Below are 22,682 nucleotides of genomic sequence, written 5' to 3'. Positions count from 1 at the left end.
AACCCAAACCCTAAGATATAGGGAGGGACTACTAAAAGCGTCCATTCTGCATTTAACCATTCTGTAGTGATTTCAAATGAAATTTAAATGCTTTGTAATTTTTTTTGTAATGTTTACATATACATGTAAGGAAATCAGTATCTTTTGGACTAGATGGTCTTTGAAGGTCAATTCCAACTGAGTTTTCTGGATGAAAAATGTTGGCTCCATGCGTTGGAAGGTACATCATAAACATATGGTACTGTGGCCTGAATTGAAGGTGTTAAAAGCTGCTGTAAGCAGATGGTGATGAGGCTCTGGAGAAAAGCAACTCCCTGGACAGAGCCTTTCATAGGATCACAGTCCCAAGAGATTCCAGATGTAGGGTCTGTCCAGTGCCCCTACAGCACTCTTAAGGAGAAGAAAAATGTGACCCTCTGAGAAGATTAGATTCCTAGCTTCCCAGGGGAGTTGGGAAAGGATCAATCTTCAGTTGGCTGAACCTCCTTTTCCCTTCTTAGAGATGAATGTTTGGTTTTAATCCTTTTTTTCCACATGTATTTTGTTAAGAAAAACTGATAAAATTGAAGTCATAAACAAGGTAGAAAATAGTATTTCAGAGAAAAGCGGTATATTTTTTTTCACCATTTTTAATGTTCTGGTAAGGCAAAAACAAAACAAACAAAAAGCAAAAAAAAAACCAAAAAACCAAAACAAAAAACCAACCAAACAAAAAGAAACAAACAAACAAAAAACAAAACAAAGAAACCCACAAAAACTCATGTCTTGGCCACTTAAAAGAAACAGAAATGAACCACAAGCAAACACGCTTAGGATTCAACAGGTTAAGGATGGTGGATGTTCTTTTGCTTTCTCAGGGAGTTGATATTTCAACAGGCACAATGCTGTATTGTTGGGATCCAGCAGTTCTGTCCAGAACACCAGGTGAGAATTCTAGAAAAGTTTGTGTTCTGCATGAAATTGGCACAGGCCCCGTGCTCTCCAAATAGAAGACCTCTCCTGGTTCCATTGCTATTGGTCTAAACTAGAGATGACTAGAGATGCAATTTAAACATTTCCTGATTGTCAAACAAAAGCAGCCAACCAATTGCAGCCATGCTATCTGGAGGAAGGCAACTCTGACTTTGTTCCACTCATGACAGACTAATGCAGAAAGCAGAAGCCTTAATATGGCGTGTTGTCAACAGCTGCAAGTCTTTCACAGAATCACAGAATTGCCAGGGTTGGAAGGGACCTCAAGGATCATGAATCTCCAACCCCCCCCTTCACAGCCTTTTGCTTTGCCTTACTATTTCAAAAGAGTGGCTACTGCATACTTGTTATGCTTAAATCCCACATTAATTTCAGACTCCAACACGCAGCTCTAAAAAATAAGGTTGTATACTGTGACTGTATGCTTCTTTGGTTAAATACTACTGGGAATGGTTGCCTATGTTTTCAACAGTATCTTCTGAAGTTTGAGTTTAGAGCATCTGACTCATGTCACAATTTTCTGCATGACTTGTGGGAGATGATAAAAATGATAGGGAGAGAGAGGAAAGTAATCGTCATGCATGGAAAGTGTCATTATGGGCAGCTGAAATTAAGACAGCAGCCCCGAAAGTAATGCCTCCTATTTTATAATGTTGCGCCGTGACATCGGAGGCAGATGTTGGTGGTATGGCAGTAGATGTTGAACCTTCTTGCCCATTCATCAACGCTTACTGATTGTTGATGGAGACCAACTAGTGGAGGTGTGCAGTGAGACATGGGTGGTGTATTTCAGCAGAGGTGAGAGTGGGTCACCTCTGGAGATTTTTTACGAGCATGGCATGCAGGTTTTGTTCATCATTACCAAAAATGAGCAGCTAATGGTGGTGACTGTGTTGTAAAAGAATGTTTTGTAGCTGAGAATTTGCTCAATCAAATATTGTTATTGTGCTTTTTTTTTTTTCTATTGTAGTTTCTGTGAAAATAAATTGGAGACATTACTTTTGGGGGGACGTGTAGAAAAACAGAGTCATGGTTTCTATTACTCAATCAACCCAAACTCCCGTAGAAAAAGAAAGAAAAAAAAGTTCCCCAAATATCTTTGCAACCAATGTGCTGAAAGAGGTTTTTACGATTCTGTTGACACTCAAGTCTCTGGGTATACCTTTAAGAATTTCTAATTTCATTTAAAATTAAAACTAAATCTGTATTTGTGAATTGTTTTCATTCCTTCTCATAGGTAACAGAACATTATTACATTCTATCCTGAGTTTTAAGTAGTCTGCTAAGGAAGAAGCCTGAGTACTGGGCTGCCTGGAGGAGATTAATTTTAGATATAATATTAGATGGGGAAAAATAACACTTTCTTTTTTTTAATGTGAAAACAGTCCATAAAAGTCTTTTTTAATTTCAAAAGAATGAGTCATGCTCTGACTTATAAAATGTACCCAAGTTTCTTATGAGGTTGAATATGAGAATCTGCTACAGTTATGTGTGATATTGGATGAAATAATGTGATAAATTGCCAAGTTGTCGTGGTTTAACCCATCAGGCAGCTCAGCAGCACACAGCTGTTGGCTCACTCCTCTCGGAGTGGGATAAGGAATAGAATTAGATATAAAATTGAACTCATGGGTTGAGGTAAAATCTCTTCAGTAAGACAGAAAAGGAAAATGGAGAGGCCCAGCTCCAGCCCAGGTGTGCACCCATCACTCAGCAACAACCAACCATCAGTATGCTATTATCAATGTCTCAGCTGAAACCAGGACAACAGTCATCCAAAATACTTTCAGTATCATATTTCCTGGAAGATGAAGTGCGTGGAAATTGCTAGACCAGTGCCTCAGCCCTTGGTTGAGCACCAGGTGAGGAGGTGTGGCTAGCCTAGGGAGCTCAGGTGCAAGCAATACACCTGAATAACTGGATACACCCTGGATTTACCCCTCCTCACTCTCATTTAAGGGTTAGCAGCTGAGAGAGTAGTGTCTCTATCTGGTGATTCTGTTCTCGGTATGTCACCAGCCTTTGGAAGGGGTGAGCTACCTTCTTTTCCGTTGCTTTCTAAACTACGTTTTAATGAATGCTTTTGTAAGTGTGCTCCTAGCAGAAGAAGCTATTGTGGCCTTCCATTGCCCCACGTTAGTTATTAGAGTATTTATTATATGTTATTTTTTTTGCTTAATGCGTGTTTGATAAGTTTAATTGCTTAATGGAAGAAATGCTAAGTCTAAGTGTTTAGCTGTATGCTCACATGTACATATATATATTTATATACACTTAAAAATATGAACTTTGTCTGTCAACCCATGCTGTGCAGGATCTGGCAGCAGAATCTCTGGAGCTGCCTCGAATTGCTGTTAGGGATGGTGCTGGAATATATCTTCAAAGGCTTTGTTCTGAAGGTGGCAGGAATTCAATTGCCTGCTTTGTCTGTAGTTAATTTATTAACCCAAAGGTGGTGATTGCCTCAAGTCAGCCTGTTGTCTCACTTGTGCAGAGACTAACTGGGGAGTCTTGGGAGGTGACGAAGCGTGTTGCGTATATATGTGGCTATAGGTAAGACAGAAACTTGAAATTCATCCTTATGTTATGATTACAACTTCTATACATGGCTTCTGCAATCCAAGACTTATCAAAAGTCTGCTAATATCTGTATCCTGAGGTTAGAAGAAGCTAGTTAGGACTAGCTTTTTTTTCAAGACTAGAAGCTGGTTCGTATCTTATATGAGTGAGGGTATTTCACGTACAGCAAATGAGTGAGATGACTTCTGTATTTTTCCTGAGAACTTGGTACATATTTCCCTTTGCCTGAGGAGATCAACTTGCATTCCTTTGGAGGAATGACCATAACACAGGCTACTAATGTTATCAGATGCGATCAGTATTTTTGGTCTTGATGGTTCGTACAACAAACTTTGGACTGTTATGGACATCAGTGTCAGAGGGTTATTGATTCAGAGGAGGGAATGTGGAAACTCTGAAGAGAAGGGATCTGGCAACTTCCAGCTTTAAACTACTTGGAGAAATGTAGATGAAATTGCTGCTCCACCAGATGGCGTGCTTGCTGCAAGGTGACTGTGGTGACCCAGACGGAGGGACTGCCCAGAACTGTGGTGGTTCAGGTCTCTGGCTGCAGGGTTTGCCAGAGCCTGCTGCTGCCTGGGGAGGATGGGAGGGCTGCCACCTGCGCGAGGTGCGAACGGGTGGATGAGCTGCTCAGCCTGGTGGTGGAGCTCAGGGAGGAGGTAGAGAGATTAGGAACCATTAGAGAATGTGAGAGGGAGACAGACTGGTGGTGTAACTCTCTGTGAGAAACAAGCGGAGATTGCAACCCCCAGCCTGCAGTGGACCCTCTCCCTTGCCGTGGTCAAACCGGGAGAGCTGACTTGAGAGGAGGAATGGCAGCAGGTCCCACCTCAGCGATGCAGGCGGCGCCCATCCCGGCCTACCTCGGTTCCTCGGTACCTTCCTCAATCTAAGTATAGGTTTGAAACCCTGAAACTGGAGGGTGAGAAGGTTGAGAATGAGGTGAAGGAACAGCCTCCGAGCTTTCCTAAGGAGAGGCGGTCGGCTCCACGCTTGAAGACTGCCTCTTCCAGAAAAGAAAGGAGGGTCATAGTCATAGGTGATTCCCTTCTAAAAGGAACGGAGGGCCTGATATGTCGACCTGATCCCACCCGGAGGGAGGTGTGCTGCCTCCCTAGGGCCTGAGTCAAGGGTATCTCTGTAGGGCTTCCTGGGCTTATTTGTCCATCTGACTACTACCCCTTAGTGGTAGTTCAGGTTGGCAGTGATGATGCTGCCAAGAGAAGCCTGAGAGCTATCAAAAATGACTTCAAGGGTCTGGGGAGGGTACTTGATGGTGTGGGAGTGCAGGTGGTCTTCTATCCCTTCAGTGGTGGGGAAGGACATTGAGAGGATCAAAAAAACCCTTCTCATAAATAAATGGCTTAGAGGTTGGTGCAGGCACAAGAATTTTGGTTTTTTTTGACCATGGGGCAATTTACTTGGCTCCTGGCTGCAGATGGAGCTCACCTGTCTGCAAGGGGTAAAAGGAGCCCAGGAGCTGGTGGGGCTCACTGAAAGGTCTTCAAACTAGGTATGAAGGGGACAAAATGAGGGCTGCTGAGGTTGTGCGGGCAGTTCGAGGTTCAAAAGAAATACTTGGCATAAGCTTCTGTAGTGCCCTGGGATCCAGCATTACAGTATGTACTGCTGGACTGTGTGTGTCGAGCTACTGAGCACTCTGTGACAGATCAGGTGGAAATGGAGAAGCACATGTTAAATGGAGGAGGACTTTAATATACAGTTCATAAGCAACCAACTTATTTAAATGAGGGGTTGTGAGGAGACTTCCAGGGCTGCTCTTTTGAACTTGGAAGACTGTTCTGCCTATGTCCTCTTGTGTCTCTGAATGATGAAAAAAGAGTATCCACCAGCAGTTGTTGTTTTACTTCAACGTTATTAACTATAAATTAGCAAAGTAACTCATTAGATTATGTACAGTTGGCTCAACAAAGACCAAAAATCATGTTCCACTACAGTCTTTGTACACAAATTTAGTGGTGTTGTTGCTAAACTTAGTTCTATTTGTGCCATTTCCAGGTAGCTTCTGTAATGCAAGCAGAATGATTTAAGATGTCTGACATTCTAAACAAATATCAACAAGAGAAATAATCATAGAATTATTGTTTTTTTTTATGATTATTGGTTCTTTACATGCAAATAGCATGCTACTGGTTGGTTGGCTCTGGTAGAGCAAGCAATTGTTTTATTTAAAATGGATGTGTAAACGTAGAAAGATCCTGATTTAACAACAAAAAAAATCATGACATCTTAGAACATTTAAGGCATTATTTGTTACCTGATAGTTTTTAAGTTCTCGCTTTGTACCAAAGTAGACACTCTGTATTTTTAAAAATATGTACAAGGATAGCAGTACCAGAAAGATCTTTATTTGGCTTTTGGAAGCTTGTACGCATTCACATTTCTTGCTGAAAATTGCTTTTTCAGCCTGAACAACTGACACTTCTAAGTGCATGATGGCCAGAAGATGGTTCAAAGACCTGTGTTTCAAGAAATCAAGTTTTCTTAGAAATAATGTATTATTCATGATCAGAACCCCCTTCTCAGGATTTCAAAGGAATTACTACAATTTTTTCTTCATATAAGAATGAGTTGAATACAAAATCAGAACTGTTTTTCAGCACTTATTTGTTTTCCTAGCAACATAATGGAAAAAGAGAACCAGAGGCTCGAATTATTGTTGTTTCCTGGTTACCTCATCCAGCTGTGCTAATAGTGATAACATCAGAAAACCAAAATCCAGTATGCAGTTTTATTAGCGAATAGGCAGAATGCTATTGATAACCTGTGGTACTAAACTGCAGTTTTAAACTGAGAGAGAAAACCCTCAAAATTAAATATGTTACCTAAAGTTTAATTAGCATAAAGGAAAAAAATATATATATTTTTTCTATTTTCAAGGAAAATGTCTTAGAGGTATGCCTTTTAATGTGATGTATAAGTTTAAGTAATGTAATACCAAAAAAATCCAGGTAGTAAATGGTAGAAGGCTTCTGTATGTGTAAATGCAAGGTACAGATCCTTGTCCTGGTACTTCATTTAGGCAGTGACTGTCTAAAGCAGGAGGAAAAAAGAATATAACTTTTTCTTAGCACTTTATCTACTTGAAATTAATTCCAAACTGGATAAAATCTGGCATATGCATGTAAACTTCAAGAAGTCCTATACCACTAGATAAGACTTGTAAGAATGCCTCAAGGTATTTATTTCCAGTAACAGTAATATAAATACAGAACTTCATTCTGTGGTGGTTTTGGCTTTTTTTTTTCTAAAGAATACTGCAAAGTTAAGTGAAAGTGGAGCAAGCAATTTGCTTTGCAATGTATCACTATAGAATAACGTGAATATAGTGGTTTTCTTACTTTCAGGAAAAAACAGTGCATGCCTTGGCTTTTATTTCTGGGAAAGAATTTAAGAGTGAGTTATGTAGAAGTTGTTAGTACATGTTTTAATTATACATCAGCTTTGATTTAGTAACATGCTTCAAGGTAGCATTGCATATACATATTGTATAGGCAATTACACAGCTCAAGTTTCTCAGTGAAATGAGAGAATTAGCACAGTGGGACTCTTATGATTTAATTTGTGGAAACCTGTGGCAGACAGGAACTTAATATCTATACGTCCAACAAAATATGGGGTAAAGAACTTATCCTATGATCAGAATATATGGTTAATTCTAGCAAAATAATAATTTCAAATATAATCTGTCAGTAACGGACCTTTGTTTCATATGCACTTCCATGTCAGAAACTATCAGAGAGCTCCTCTGCTGCCATTTGTCACACAGGAACGAAATGTAATGGCATATAGGCATGAAGGTTCAACCACTGTCGTCCCACCACCATCTGCCTCTGGTGTTATGGGCCATCATCAGAAAATAGGAGGCATTACTTTCAGAGAAGCCATTGTGTGTAGGCATACTGTTTTGTTTTTTTTTTTTTAACTTTAATTTGGTGGGTTGTTTTGAGGGTTGGGGATGCTATGGTAAGGAAACCCTTGGCTTCTTAGTTATGTTAAGTGAGTGGGTTTCATGAATACAGTACTCAGCATCTTCATTCCTACCATTTATAAAGAATTATCTGGCCATTTAGAGTCTAACTAGAATAAGGATGCCTGTTACAGATCTCATTTGAGTAATTTTTCCCTATTTTAATTGCTGACTCTAGGCACAAATGCAAGACTGAAAAGGAAAATAACCATATTGTTAATAATATGAACATGAAACAGGGAGTGGTGATGATTCACAGGGTCTCCCCACGCTCCTATAGGAAGCCAGTTTCCTGTGCCAGCCCTGTTGTTTATGATGGCCATAGTCCATATGATTGAAGGACTACCTGGGGCTGATTCTCTGCTGAAGACCTTGCTGTCTTTAGCCCAGAAGTGTCTCAATAGCCCTCATACAGCAAGATCTAGTTATGAATAACTAGAGAGTATACATGTAGTCGGAGATATCTGTGTATTTGTGATCACTTTTTATAGACAGAAATACACAAAGACTGCTCCAAAAGTAATGCCTCCTATTTTATTATGATGGCTCATGATGTCAGAAGTGTATTCTGGTTGTATGACAGTAGAAGTTGAACCTTTCTCCCCAGAATTCTGTCATGTTTGTTGCTGTGTGACAAATTGCATGGAAGGGGCAGTCTAATAAAATGGTGTCTGACATGGAAGTGCACATGAAGCAAAGATGTGTCATTGAACGTGCCTTTCTGTACTCCATGTGGAAGAAATGGCATCCACTGATGTTCATCAACACTTGCTGAACACATTGAGTCCAGAGAGGGGTGGTCAGTGGCTCAGTGTCTGGATGGAGATTGGTGATGAGTCCAGGAGTCGGTGCTGGGGCTAATACTCTTTAATATCATCATTAGTGAGATTCACAGTGTGGCTGAGTGCACACCAGCAAGTTTGCTGATGACACTAAGCCATGGGATGCAATCAACACACCAGGGGGATGGGATACTAGGGGGACCTATACAGGTGTAACAGTGGGCCCAGGTGAACCTCATGAGGTTCAGTAAGTCCAAGTGCAAGGTCTTGCACCTAAGTTGGTGCAACCCCAATACTGATACAAACTGGGTGATGAAGGAATTGAGTGCAGTTCTGATGAAAAGGAGCTGGGGGTAGTGGTGGATGGGAAGCTGGGCATGAGCTGGCACTGTGTGCTCACCGCTGGAAAGCCAACAGTATCCTGTGCCGCATCAAAAACAGCAGGTGACCAGCAGGTCAAGAGAGGTGCTCCTGTCTCTCTGTGCAGTGAGACCTCACCTGGAGCATTGCATCCAGATGTGGAGTCATCAGTACAGGGGATATGTAGACCTGTTGGGGTGCATCCAGAGGAGGGCCACAAAAGTGATCCAAGGGGTGGAATGCTTTTCCTGTGAGGATAGGCTGAGAGAGCTGGGGCTGTGCAGCCTGGAGAAGAGAAGGCTCTGAGGTGACCTGAGGGCAGCCTGTCAGTATTTAAAAGGGAGCTACAGGAAAGAAGGGGACAGGCTCTTTATCAGGGTCTTAGGAGCTAGAACAAGGGGAAATGGTTTCAAGCTCAAAGAGGGTGGATTTAGGTTAGATATAAGGAAAAGAAACTTCTTCAGTGAGGGTGGTGAGGCACTGCAACAGGTTACCTGGTGATGTGGATGCTCCATCCCTGGAGGCTTTCAAGGTGAGGCTGGATCAGGCTCTGGGCAGCCTAATCTAGCTGTGGTGTCCCTGTTCATTGCAGGGGAGTTAGACTAGATGGCCTTCAGTAGGCGCTTCCAATTCTAAGGAGGCTATAATTCTATGGGTGTGAGCACAGTGAGGGGTGGGTGGTGTGTTCCTGCAGTGGTGGTAGAACTGCAGTGCAGCTCTCTGCTGGTGCAGGTTTTTCTGAGTGCAGCATGCAGGCTCTTGCTTGTTGTTTGTGAAAATGCTAAGCTAATTGTGGTGACATGTTGGAAAATACTTTTTTGTAGCTGAGAATTTGCTTTATTAAGTAGTGTTATTGTGCTCTTTTTGCTATTTATGGTAGTTTTCGTGGAAATAAATAGGAGGCATTACCTACATAATGAAACATTACCTACATGGCTGGTGTAACCTACATATTTACACCTACACATATTTAAAATTTACAGGTATTTACCGACATAAACTATATTTACCTTTATACATAGGTGAAAATTTTTATCTGTATTTCCTAGTTAAGCACATTTGTGAAAGTGCATGCATTTAAATGGCATACGAATTGACAATAAACTTCATGACTGTAGCATGAATGTGAATAGAAAGAAAAATACGTAAAAATGTGCAGTCTTGAAACTTAACAAAATTGCTGAACAAATCCTGACCTGTGTGGGCTGGAGTGAGTCGAAGAGAGGGCAAGGAGCATGCCACAGGGAATGGGGGTACTGGCTTGGGAATGCTTGTGGTTCAAGAGTGATCTGTTGTCATCCTTCCCAAGAGGTTCTGCCTAGCCCAAGCCCTGGACAGTATCCCTGTGGCAGCCCCTGGGCTTTGTGCTGGCTGTTCATTCATCAGTGCTGCTGTCAAACATCTTGAGAAACTGTGTCTTCAGTTATTTCAGTGGGGTGCTCTGGCTTAACCCAGCCCAAGCCATTAAATTCTGTTTAAAAATAGGTGCAAGTGAGTTTTTTCTTTGAGAAAAGTTTTGTGACACTTAACCAGTTCTTAACTAACCAGTTCTTAACCAGCCGCATGTTTTGGGCAGGAATTGATCATGTTGGGATCACTGAAACCTGTGTAATTCCCTCTTGAGAACATGAGCTGTGAATGCTAACGTATCACTTACTTGAAAAATGGTGATAATAATTGCACTCCATCTTATCCCTTCTTGCTTATGTTGGAGTCTGTTTACATTTTCAGCTCTATGTGGGGATTATGGTCTCCCTTATGCTACATATTCATCTATTTTGACAGTGTGGATTCTCATCTGAATGTCTTTTGGCTGCCGTGGTGGAAATCATAACCTGTTTTTACACCTGAAGAGAGTGAGTAACAGCCTTAGTAGTTTATGATAGTGTTATGTCAATGAGCTTTCTAAATAGACTTGTTATCTTCCTCCAAGCATTTATCTGGAGTATGTCTTTTAAAAGGTGATTAATAACCTGCAGATGACAGAGCCCATGCTGCCAGTTCTCCCAGAACATTAATGGCAACTCCACTCCTATCTGTCTAACTTTCTTTCTCTTAACACTCTCAGTATGTGTTTTCTCTGGGTTCTTTGGGTTTCTAGGTTGCCTTTGATTAAGTTAAGGATATGTATGTATCAGAAGCTTGAACCTAAGCCTGGGGCTAGAGCTGTCAGGGCACTGTGGAAACCATGGCTGACTGTGGTGACAGGTTGAAAAGTACTGCCTTATAGCCCTAAAGAAACAAGAGAGGAGGAGGCTGTTTCTCAGCATAGCGGTGGCTTCCCTGCTTTGTGTTCAAGCCACGTTTAGATGTTGTGCTAAGGGACGTGGTTTAGTGGGGGTGATGCCTTCAGAGTCTCACAATCAGTACATTTCTTCCTGATTGTATGGTCACCTCTGTAGGTAGGAGTGCTGTTCCTGCAGCTTTGCAACACTGGTGTTGTTAATGTCTTTCCTTTCCCCTGTAAAAACACTTTTCTAAACTCGTTATAACAAACTGGCTGGCCACAGAAGCAATTGTCAAAGTGCAACAAACTGCATGTGTATCTTCCAGAGGCTTGGGCAGCTGTAATTTGTCACTTGTTTATAGCTGCTTTATCAGCGTGCTAAACATCTTCTGAGCTTTTATGGAAGCATTTTTTGACAAATAGGGCAAGTTACCACAGTGCTCTAACAGTGCTGCAAAACTCGTGTTTCTAATGTTTCTTTCACTACTAGGGATTCCTCAGTTATTTAATTATGATATTTTAAGAGACCACTTTTCTTGTTGCTTTTCTTCATTTTGTTATGGGGAGAAAATAAGTTCTTTTTGAAGATCTCACTAACCTTTAAATCTCATTTTTTTTTTTTTAGCAGTGTGTGGATTCACTTAAGAGAGTGGGGATCTGCAATACCTATACGTAGTGTCCTGTCCAATGTAGAATGTGGCTTCACATTCTACTTTTCATGTTAGCTTTAGTGAAATTCTCAGGTCTCAGCTGGAAAGAAAGGCTATATCAGTTGCTGTTGTTTCAAATATCTTCATTCTACCTTCTTACTTCATTTTCTCCTTCCTACTTTCAGGTTTTTTTGTTATTGACTAATACATTACTTCTGATTGTATTTGCATCACCTTCAGACTTGATGTCCAAATTTCCTTACATGCTTTTTCTAAACTAAATAAAGAAGTGCTGTGCTTAGTCTGCAGCCATAATTGAGTAATTGACATAGTGATATCATATTTCACTTCTGTTTGTTGGAGGATGGAAACTTGTATTTCTTTTTGTTGTAGCTTTGGGCCACAGCAGTCTTTTATTTCTTGTATTTATGCTGTCTGCTTTGTCATATCCAGTTAACTCTGTCTCTTTCTTTAATGGGATAAATGAAAAATACCTTAAAGCTCTAGAATATTAAATATTTAACCACTTTTTTTTTGTTCAGTTTGAAATTAATGCAGAAACTCTTTATGGTAGGAGATCTTTAGATATGGTTCAAGTAGTATTGTTTAGAGGAAGATCTGTTCTTTTTATAAAGATTTCCTTCTTATGACTTATGATTTTTAGTTAAGATTTCCAAGAGCATAAAATGTCAAAATTTCACTCCATTTATACAAAGACACTTCTGAAATATCTGCCCACTGGTATATTATGAGGAATGTTAAATTTATTGACAGCAGAAGATGTACGTAGCATACTGACAGTGATATCAAAGTGTTTCATCTAGTCTGTAGTTTATGTGCACTTCATATTGATTCATATTGATGTCAGACTAACAAGGTGGATTCCGGATAAGAGGATGCTCACTCTGACAGTTACTTATTACAAGTCCAGGACTGGTGGCCCAGCTTTCATATGGAGCAATTTTCTATTGCACTCTGGTCTGCAAATGTGCTACAGAAGTCATGACTATGGAAACTTTTAAATCAGCAAATTCATCTGTTACTTCTCTCAAAGAAATCACAGTCTAGCCAATTAGAGCTAACAGTCAAAGTTTTGCTTATTGGCTTGGTGCTTTTTGCTAAACTTTACCATATAATCTGTATGAATCCATGTGGCTTTATTGATGCATGTAGCATTACCTCTGCTGTTCTAAAAAACATAAAGTTTTATTTATCCTTAGTACCTAATTCCTATTGGAATAAGAAATGTCTGAAGACAACGCTTTCTATTCGCATCAGATATTCATTAAGGTCACCCTGGAGAACTGAGGTATTGCAGGATGTACTTCACTCATTGCTTATCACATTCAGTAAATCCATAAGGCATGTATTTTTCATAAGTATTAACTGAAAAAATATCCAAAGTAAAGCATGGTTAACAGAGGGAAAGCCTCTAGGCTGATGCATCCTTCCCCTCTCGCACTTACATTTGTTGTGATTCAAAAATGGAGTGACAGAGTGCTGCACAACAGATGGGCACCCAGCACACTTTCAAGTTTCAGGAGTTCCAAAATAAGATTTAAAGGGATTTGGAGATCTTGGTGGTTTTTTTGTTTTGTGTTTTGTGTTTTGTGTGTATGTGTGTGTGTGTGTGTGTGTGTGTGTGTGTGTGTGTGTTTGGGATTAAGAATTATAGCCATTGGACATTTTTATTTTTAGAGAAATGAGTTTTCCGTGTTATCATGAAATTTAGGGTTTGATAGCTTAGGAATAAAAGACCAGATTTGAAAACTGACTGTAAAATAATGGCACATGACAGTGTTTCATTCAACAGAGGTAGCAGAACTGGAGCATTATACTATCTGGAATTGTATAACATCTATGATACTGTGCCATATCATCCAGTTATCTCTGTTCATGCAATTAGAATTTCCCCTTAAAATAGATATTGTAAGTAAATCTATCCACTGCTGTGGTTCAGAGTATGTCTGCTTAATTTCAGTTTACATGTTTTCCCTCTACTGTAGCTGATGAGCATCAGCCAAGCCAGAGGGGTATGAACTAGCATCAGGTGATATTAATCTAAGAATATTTTGTGAATATTCGCTTTTCAGAATAAGATGAAATTGCTCTACTCTGGGCTTCTATGCCAAGAATTTTGAACACTGTGCTACTTGTAGCAAAGAAGAGACCAGATGTAAAATAGAAATGCATAAATTGGGATATAATTAATACTATTTTGTCTTAAAGCCAAATATTAACATACTAAAACAGTATAAAACATGACATACATGTAGCTTGTAAATGTTATGGCTTAGCAAGGCATAGTGTATGCATACTTCATATGCTTAGGTGAAAGATGTGAACATCAAAGATGCACGTGTATTTTAGGTACACAAAAGAGGCAGTGAGAAAACAGTTGTAAAATAGAAAACAAGATAAGCACAGAGACTACAAATACACAGGACATCCTGTGTATTTCAACAAAAAGTTGAAATGTCTAAAGCACTACAAAATAAGTAGTATCAGGAGCAATTGAGTACCCCCTCTTGGGAGGCATAAAGCTAGGTAAGATAAAAGCAGCAGGGATCAAGGAAAGAAAAGAAATAGAGAAGTGTGCTGCAATTCCGATTCCTGTCAAAGAGCTCCCATGCTCTCATCCTGATCTCATACACCTCAGACCACCAAGAATTGCAAACCATCAATGTAATCCACGTGACATTATCTGTGCGGTACTATGTACTCACACCTAATTTAGATTTAGATTGTGTTTAAGGGGAGTAGTTTTCTATACATAGTGGTATTTAATAATTTTAACTACTGTTAATTGAAAAGTATAAGAACTAGTCATTAAACAAAATATGTTGTTAGTAAATGATTTTTAGAAGTTTAAATCTGGCTGAGCTCTTGGTTTTCTGAACGTATCATGGTGTTCTGCAATTTCTTAACTTATATTCATATATTTGTGTTGACATGGCTGTGTATGTATAAATACATTTATCTACACACAGTCACATGGTGCACGTACCTGTCCACCCATCCAGGTGGATAATGTCCCAATTTGATTAAGATATTATACGAGACTGTACAGTACCTTGGTAAAATGGAACTCAAAATCTCCACAACATCTTGAAGATGGTAATGGGTTGTCTTGAAAGGACAACTCCCAGCTCTCACTATAACCCTAAATGCAGCCCACTTGATTCCATGGCCTTGCATGGGCCAAGTTATCTCAGGTCACGCCTGTTTCAAGCAATCCTCATTCATTGTTGGTAGCTCTTCTCAAACTCCTACATTAAGCTCATGAATCTGGGAGACCTTGTGAGTGACTGGAAGATGAAATCTGTCAATATCACTTCCTTATCTGTCAATAAACTGTTACTGCATCTAATATTTCTTGGATATGTTATAAAAGCAGAAGATGGACTGTTTGATCTGAACTTGCAAATGAACATTACAAAACATATGCAAATATGAGAGTACTAGTTTTATAGTTACTTGAGTCTCCAAGAAAGTCTGCAGAGGTAGCATCAAACTTAATGAATTTGCAGCTCCTGAATCTCTAACTTGCATGTAATGAGAGTCTGGAGTCCCTTTAAGTAACTTACATAATAAAGACTTTTCAGTGAAAATGAGCTGAAGTAGTGAGTTCCCATTCCCATTTTTGGAATAGATAGTCCTTCCACCTTTCCTTTAGTCTTGTGGCTGTGACTTCTCTTTTTGACTCCAGTCTGACTCAGTTTGCTGAAATAATTATTTAATTTTGCTAGGTAAGAGGAAAAAAATATATATATAAACATATAGCTGATATTTTGGGAAGAATAATAGAAGGGAAGAAACTGATCTCTTTTAGTTGTACTGAGCTATTAAAAAAACAGAAATGTAACAGGCAACTTTGTCTTTAGTACCCCAAGTTGCATCTATAGGCTGTGTGCAGCCAAACAGGAAAATTCCAGCATGTAACAAAACAGTTTTAAGTAATTAGTTTTAAACACAAATGTTTGTAGATGCCATTATTTCAGCCATGTTAGCTCTTCTTGAATGGTTAGTCAACTGTTTAGAAAGGTTGTAACTGAAATGAGATGCAGAAGGCTTCTAAGTGCCACATTTTGCAGCGTGTCTATAAGTACTGCAGCTACAATCTAAAAATACTCATTGTATTGTAAACACCACTGCATCGTTTATTGAAACATGAATTAATGAAGTCCATAGATTTTCCACTGCATTAGGCAATACTTGACTATGTCAGAGATCTCTGCTGAGAATTCTGCAACAATCATTTATGTTTTTTCAATAGCAGCTTTACCTCCATCTTCTCTTCTTTGGGAGAGAATTCTTGTGGGAATTGGTATTCTTCAATGTCTGCACCCTCCCCTAAAGTCAAATCCATGTCCTCTGGATTTGCTTCTGTTTGAACTTTGTGGAATGGTCTTTTGAGTGTATACATTAATTGCATTAATTCTGCCTTGTACTTCAAGTCACCTACATGAAATGATATGATACAGTTCTCTACACAATTCATTTAGATTTTCATGACCCACATAGCCAAAGCATTATCTTTTCATTCTAGTAGAAGGCTAAACACCCGCTCAGCTGAGTGTCTTCAGCTGGCATTCAGAAACCAGATCAGATGCCTAGAGTTCCATCCAGTCTGGCCTTGGTCAGAGGGCATTCACACTTTCTCTGGGCAGCCTGATCCAGCACCTTACCACCCTCTCAGTGAAAAATTTTCCCCTAAAATCTAATCTGAATCTCTCCTCTTTCACTTTAAAAACCATTCCCCATTGTCCTGTCATTACTTACCCATGTAAAAACTGAGTCCCTCTCCTATTTATAAGCTCCCTTTAAGTACTGGAAAGCTGCAACATTTCCCTGGGGCTTTTTCTTCTGCTGGCTGAAGGAGCCCCCTCACTCAGCTTGATATTATGTACAAACTTGCTGAGGGTGCCCTCAGTTCCACTGTCTGTGTTAATGATAAAGGTGCTGTAGAGCACTGGTCCTAAGATGGACTCTCGGGGACACTAGTTGTGGCCAGCCACCCAGACATTGTCACTGCATGTGGCAGGAGGGTTGGAGATTCATGATCCTTGAGGTCCCTTCCAACCCTGGCAATTCTGTGATTCTGTGACCACAACACTCTGATTGTGACCATCCCACAACTCTCTGTCAAATAGTCTGCCCTTTGAACTCTTATCTGCCTGATTTAGAGATAAGGATGTGGTGTGGGATCCTGTCAGAGGCCTAGGCGAATTCTAGACAGATGATGTCACCTTTCTTTTTCCACTCCATTGTAGTGGACTGCTAGTTTTCTCAGGAACGATCTGCCCTTGGTGAAGCCATGCTGACTCTTGGATCACCTGCTCATTCTTTGTGTGCCATAACACAGCTTCTAGGAGGATCTGCTCCATCATCTTCCCAGGCACAGGTGTGAGGCTCACCGGCCAGTAGTTCCTCAGTCTTTGTGTCACCCTTTCTTAAAAATGAAAATGATGTTTCCCTTCTTCCAGAGTGACTTAGCAACATCAGGCAGTTCTTTCAGGGCCCTGGAGGTTTCTCTTACTTGTGTCTGTGGCACATCGCTTAAGGCACAAAGGCCCAGTTTCTACACATCTGTGCAAATTGATCTGCTTTCACTTTCATAGCGCTACAAAAACGTGATACCATAATAAAATTTGTATTTGTCTTATGGGTTCCCAAATTTGGTTCGATTCCCTTGTTCCTCATTTCAGAGTTCTATGAGTACTGTGAGCTGCTAAGTCAAACGTTACCAAACAAACTCTGTGCATTGTGGAAATATTTTATAAGGATGTAATATTTGTGAAGTGAATCTCTAGTGACACATTTGAAAATACAAGCCGGAATTACTACTGTAACTTTGCACTTAAAATAGTTTATGTAACATAAAGTAGTTTGTTTTTTTTCCTATGGAAGGGATATCTGGGAAAAACTAATAAATAATAAAAGTTGTGCCTGGATTGAGCAGCAAAGTTTTAATGGTCTACTGCACAAATGAAGATCAAAACAACTAACTGCACTGCTCTTGCTAAAAAAAATGCACAGGTTTTCTCCCAAAGGTGGTTAAATAACAAATCACACTTAACTATTTAGAAGATTCTGCCATCTAGTGATTGGACTTACTGTTTGAACATTCTGCGTGTCCCTTCAGTTGGCATTGATGGTTGGACTAGATGATCTTAGTGGCCTTTTCTAATCTTAATTAATCCTTTATTCTATGATTCTAAGACATTTTCCATACCTGTGAGCAGCTCAATCTGATGTTAACTTCATAAACATAATTGCTTTTCCTAGTTGGAAATCATTTAATGTCTATCCAGCATTTATCTGCTATAATTACTGATAGAAATTCAAATTCAGAATATTTCATGTTTACTTATTTCCTCAGTAATAGATCTCTGGGAATGTAAGCAGTGGCTCTCTGCTGCACCTTTAAGCTGTCTTGCTCTTATTATGGTTTAAAATGCTACTTTATGAGGATAGCTTTTGACAAACAGCTAGCAATATTAGCCTACTAACGTAACTGTAATGTGTTATTCTTTCCCCTATGATATATTCAAGTAAGAAGGTATGTGACATACAGTTTTGGATGATCACCCACTCTCCATTTACATTTTTTTCTCATTTACAGCGTATTTCATAAAAAGTTCTTTTGTTTGAAATTTGGACATTTCTAAAAATAATTTTTTTTAAAAAAAGTTTTGGGCTCAAAAATCAATAATGTCAGCACCAGATTTGTGTCTTTGATGACAGATTGGGAGATGAAGCAGTTCTCTCCCTGCAGACATTTCTTGCTTTGCTGTTGTAGCCCCTAAGAAAAAAATAACTTTGATCCATGTTTTCTGCTAAATGAAAACACCTAACAGACTGGACCCACCTTTTGCAATTTGTAGATTAAGATGTGTCAGAAAAAAGTATTTATGTTCAATTGTTATATGACAGCCATATTTACAATTGGTATTATAAGAATTATTTTAAAAAAGTCTTGACAACTCCATCTTGGTTTTCTAAGTGCTAAAATGGACTCTTGGGAATGATGTCTCACATTACTGCAGTCAGTGTTATTTCTGTTTTATGACAGATGAACAATAGGAATGCACAGAGAAGAAGCATCTATTCAAACGCAATTCCATGTCAGATGCTTTTCTGTCAGACTGCCCCTCTGCTGCCATGTGTCACACTGCAACTACATGGAACAGGGTATTGGTGAGAAAGTGCCATACCTCCAATATCCACCTCTGATATTGTGTGCCAGCATCATAAAGTTGGAGACATTACTTTTGGATTAGCCACCATATAATATATACTTAATATATGTAAGTAATAAAACTTATTTTAATTTTTTATGTTTATTATCAAAACATAAAAATGAGAAGAGCAAAACCATCAAGCTGGTGGATTATGTGGCCCTGTTTCTGTGACACTAACACATCAGGCTGGTTTGGTGGCAGTGGGTGCAATTCATAGTGGGTTCTCAACGGATCTCATCAGAGATTTTTATGAAATTTTACCCTTCCTCTACTTCATCCTTGATGATAATTGTTCACAAATGTGCATACTGCCAAAAGCGATGGCATGACTAAAGCGTGACTGTGAAGTGGGGGGTGGACATGCCTGTCTCAGGGCTTTGCTCCTGTTGATGTGAGATGTTGATTGAGAACTGTCAAAATAATAAAGTGCCCTTGAAAGAAGCAGGAATCATATTTGTTTTTAGCCTGTGAAACTAAACAAGTGTACTGAAATGAGGCAAGTATTTTAATTGCAGACTTTTACTGCAAGTCAAATGAAAGCACTCTGAATTAGAAATGCAGGGTAGTTTCTGGGGAACAGTGCATGTGGCATTCTTGTTTGATTTTCCAAGAGTTGACCCCATTCTCTGAAATCTTTCATTGTGACTACTTCAAATGTGAAATAGTTTGCAGACAGCAGTGGTGATGCACCACGTAGTTTAATGGTATTATTAAGACTGCTGCTTCAGAAAATGAACATTTGGGGGGAATAAAGTCTCTCATCTGGGTCCCAGAGGTGATGAACTTGAGACTGGCATGGGTAAAATAACCCATAAAAGGCAATGACAACACAGCACAACTGCGGGACCTTGAGAGGGGAACTTCTGGTCCGCTAAGGAGCTTCTTAGCAACAGTAGTGCAAATGTCTCCATGCTATAATATACAGCATCTGAGGAAAGCCAGACAAAACAAAATAAACCTAAATAATGCTAGGGCGTAAAGCTGATATATATAGCACTGCAAACAGAAACAGAATCAGTAGCATGATTTGTGTGAAACTCTCCAGCACTGAACAATATATTGTTAGCATAATTTGCAAATAGACTGTCAGGCTACTCATATCTTATTTGCTTAAAGGTCATTTTTTGCATACATGCATCATTACAGGTGGATATTCATGTTGCTTGTAATAATAAAAGTGCACTCTTTCCATGATATTTTTGGGTTTCTTTTCCAGTACTGGTATTTGTTCAGTGAAATGTACTTGCTAAACCTGAAACAGTATTCACAGTGAACATACACATGCATATGATTTGTTCCAAATCCCTTATCAAAAATCAATCCTCCTCCTTCTTTCTTGAGTTTTAGATTGCAAACATGACAGGGATTACTCAGTCAGAAGTATTTGAGCTTGTTCATATACAGAGCTATTTGTTCAGCTTGCTTAGGTCATTATTTTTCTCATCCCTTATAAAGACTTATACAATTGTGGAAAATAAAGTGTTGAAAATAGCTCTGTATAATTATGGCTTAATGATTATGGCTGACTGTCAAATCAACAGAGAAATGTTTAATAGGTACAGGTCACCTATTGAGTGAGACTGCGTTTTTTAAAAGCAATTCTAATTAGTAAGCTGTCAGCTCTTTTCGAGTACAGATCAGCCAATATTCCTTAACACATCCCTTCTGTCTTTTTTTCCCAGCCATATTTGTACCCTCTAGACCAGTCAATAGCATTGCCACTGGTAGCAAGAAGTTACGGCTTTTTTACTGATTTTGTTAGGATTCCAGACTGAACATTGTCAGGCTTTTCCTTTTTCTTCCTTTCTGTCTTTCCCTTTTTTAATTTTTTTCCTTTTTCTCTTTTTCATTTTCCTTTTCCTGTATGTTTTTATTATTTTTATATTTTCTTCTTTCTCTTCTCTTTCTCTTTTTTGTCTTTCCTTTTTTCCTTTCCTTCCTTCCTCCTTCCCTCCCTCCTTCTTTGCACTAATTCCTGCTAGATTTCAATTATAGCGGTAATATAAGCTGACTTTCATTTTCATCTGTAGACAAGATTTTAGCTTTAACACATTTGCTCTTCAACTTCAGACCTTCTACTGCTTCCGTAATACTGAGAAAGCTATAGCAAGAAGAATTAGAGACAGATACTTCAGCAGCCTGACTATATATAGTTATATATACTATAGTTATATAGTAGAATTTGAGAGAATTTTTATATTCTTTCACAGCAGACTTTCTCTCACTCTTCAACTTAAAACGTGATTTGTGTTGAGTTCCTCAGTATAACTGAAAAATGAAGCAGTGAATGAGGTGTTTGTGCTGTAAGAGTCAAAATGACCAGCGTTTGTTTCCAACATAATCGATATGTTCTTTCACAAGTGTATTATGAAGACAGTTTACAAGTTCCACATACTGTATAGTGTAAACAGCATGGGATATGTCAAAATGAGAATTGGGAGAGCTGGAAAAAGTGTTAGCATGCAATACAGAAGGATTTTTTACTATGCAATTTGATATAGAATATACATTCCAGGGAAAGGTACATTGTTTTGTACACTAATGGTACACTGAAAAGTATTAGGTAATTATGGCAAAGAAGAGGGGGAGAGTTTCAGACATGAAAGTAAGGAGCTGTTTATTAACCAGCATAAAACAGTGAGTGCTGTCAGAAATCACTGCCATTCTTTGACTCGTGCCATTAACACACCAAGACTTTGCCACTCTGGGGTCACAATAGAAATCTCAGAAGAATAAACGCTCTTCAGGAAGCAGAGTGGGAAGATAATTAATAAAATTACTGGAAGAGCAAACAGTTGGAGGGTAGCATAGCTAAATGAGAATCTGACACTACAAGGATGTCAGTTTTTTTTCATGAAAAATAGTAATCCTAATTACACGCTCCTGTTTTTATTCCCTGCTCAGTTACAAGTGCAATGAAATATTCTTGATTCTGATTATGATGGGAGGAATTTAGGTAATTGTAAATATCCTGCAAAGCATCATAAATGATTTGAGATGGATTTTATAGAAGATAAATTAAACATGGAGGTGAAGAGTTGGAGATCCCAGTTATTTTGCTATTACTTATCTGCAAAACTATTTCAGAGTCAGTATATAGGTTGAAAAATAATGGTTTTGCGTGATGTTTTTAATGGGTTAAGCTGCTGTTTTATTTTTTTTCATACTGACTCTTTGGTATAAGATCTCAGATACTGGCAATATTGCAGAAGTGTGATGTCTCTGAAATAGGTGCTATTGAAAAGAACAAAAGAAAACAGACCAATTGAAAGAAATTTTCATTTCTTAGAGATAAGCTTTTTTTTTTCCCCCAAAATTAGAAAAGCTCTAAAATATTTCATTAACGCTTGATGTATCTCTGTTTTATTTGCTTGAATTTTCTTGATATGTGTATTAAGTCTGTGTTTGCAGTGTTAATTCCACTGTTGTGATACCTTGTCCCTGAATAGTATAATCTAGAAAGCAGCAACAAAGATAGCTCATTTAGTAGAAGTGGTAGCAGACCCACAAATCTGTATGTTTTAGGTTTGATTGTTTCACTCAGGAAACGTATAACATTTTATCTGAAGTATAATAATGCTTAATGCTCATAATAGACACGTTCATGTGTACAACTATATGTACGCACAGAAAATGCAGGAAATTAGGCCATATTTAAGCTATATGTTATGTCAAAGAAAACTTGGGATCCTTGATAGGATTCTCTTATAAAACCTTTTAATGTAGAGCTTACCTTTATTGTAAATTTAGCTTGCTGGTGATTTAAAATACCAAGAGATTGACAGGCAAAATATCTCATACCTGTGTATGTGTAAAATAAAGTGTTCTCAGACCAGCTGGAAATTAGATGTATATTTGCAAGAGGGCACCACT

At 38.9% G+C, this 22,682-nt stretch overlaps 1 protein-coding gene across 10 annotated transcripts in view; it reads left to right on the top strand.

Annotated features, from left to right (window-relative positions):
* The window catches only part of LOC149916752 (uncharacterized), a 122,534-nt gene that overhangs the window by 15,365 nt on the left and 84,487 nt on the right, over positions 1 to 22,682 (top strand). For 4 of the 10 annotated variants that reach the window (XR_016469057.1, XR_016469060.1, XM_090145903.1 and 1 more), the window contains exon 2: positions 10,474 to 10,544. The exons of 2 other annotated variants lie outside the window; for them this stretch is intronic. The gene's annotated coding sequence lies outside the window, so the exon portion shown is untranslated. Of the gene's footprint in view, positions 1 to 2,517; positions 3,004 to 3,386; positions 4,163 to 10,473; positions 10,545 to 11,540; positions 13,100 to 18,640; positions 19,385 to 22,682 lie in introns of those variants that run through there. 4 more of the 10 variants (XR_016469056.1, XR_016469059.1, XR_016469061.1 and 1 more) reach the window with 4 other exon arrangements.

Source organism: Phasianus colchicus, chromosome 9, assembly GCF_987193195.1.
Source record: "Phasianus colchicus chromosome 9, bPhaCol1.hap1.1, whole genome shotgun sequence".
Lineage (NCBI taxonomy): Eukaryota > Metazoa > Chordata > Aves > Galliformes > Phasianidae > Phasianus > Phasianus colchicus.
This window is presented reverse-complemented; position numbering and strand designations above follow the sequence as displayed.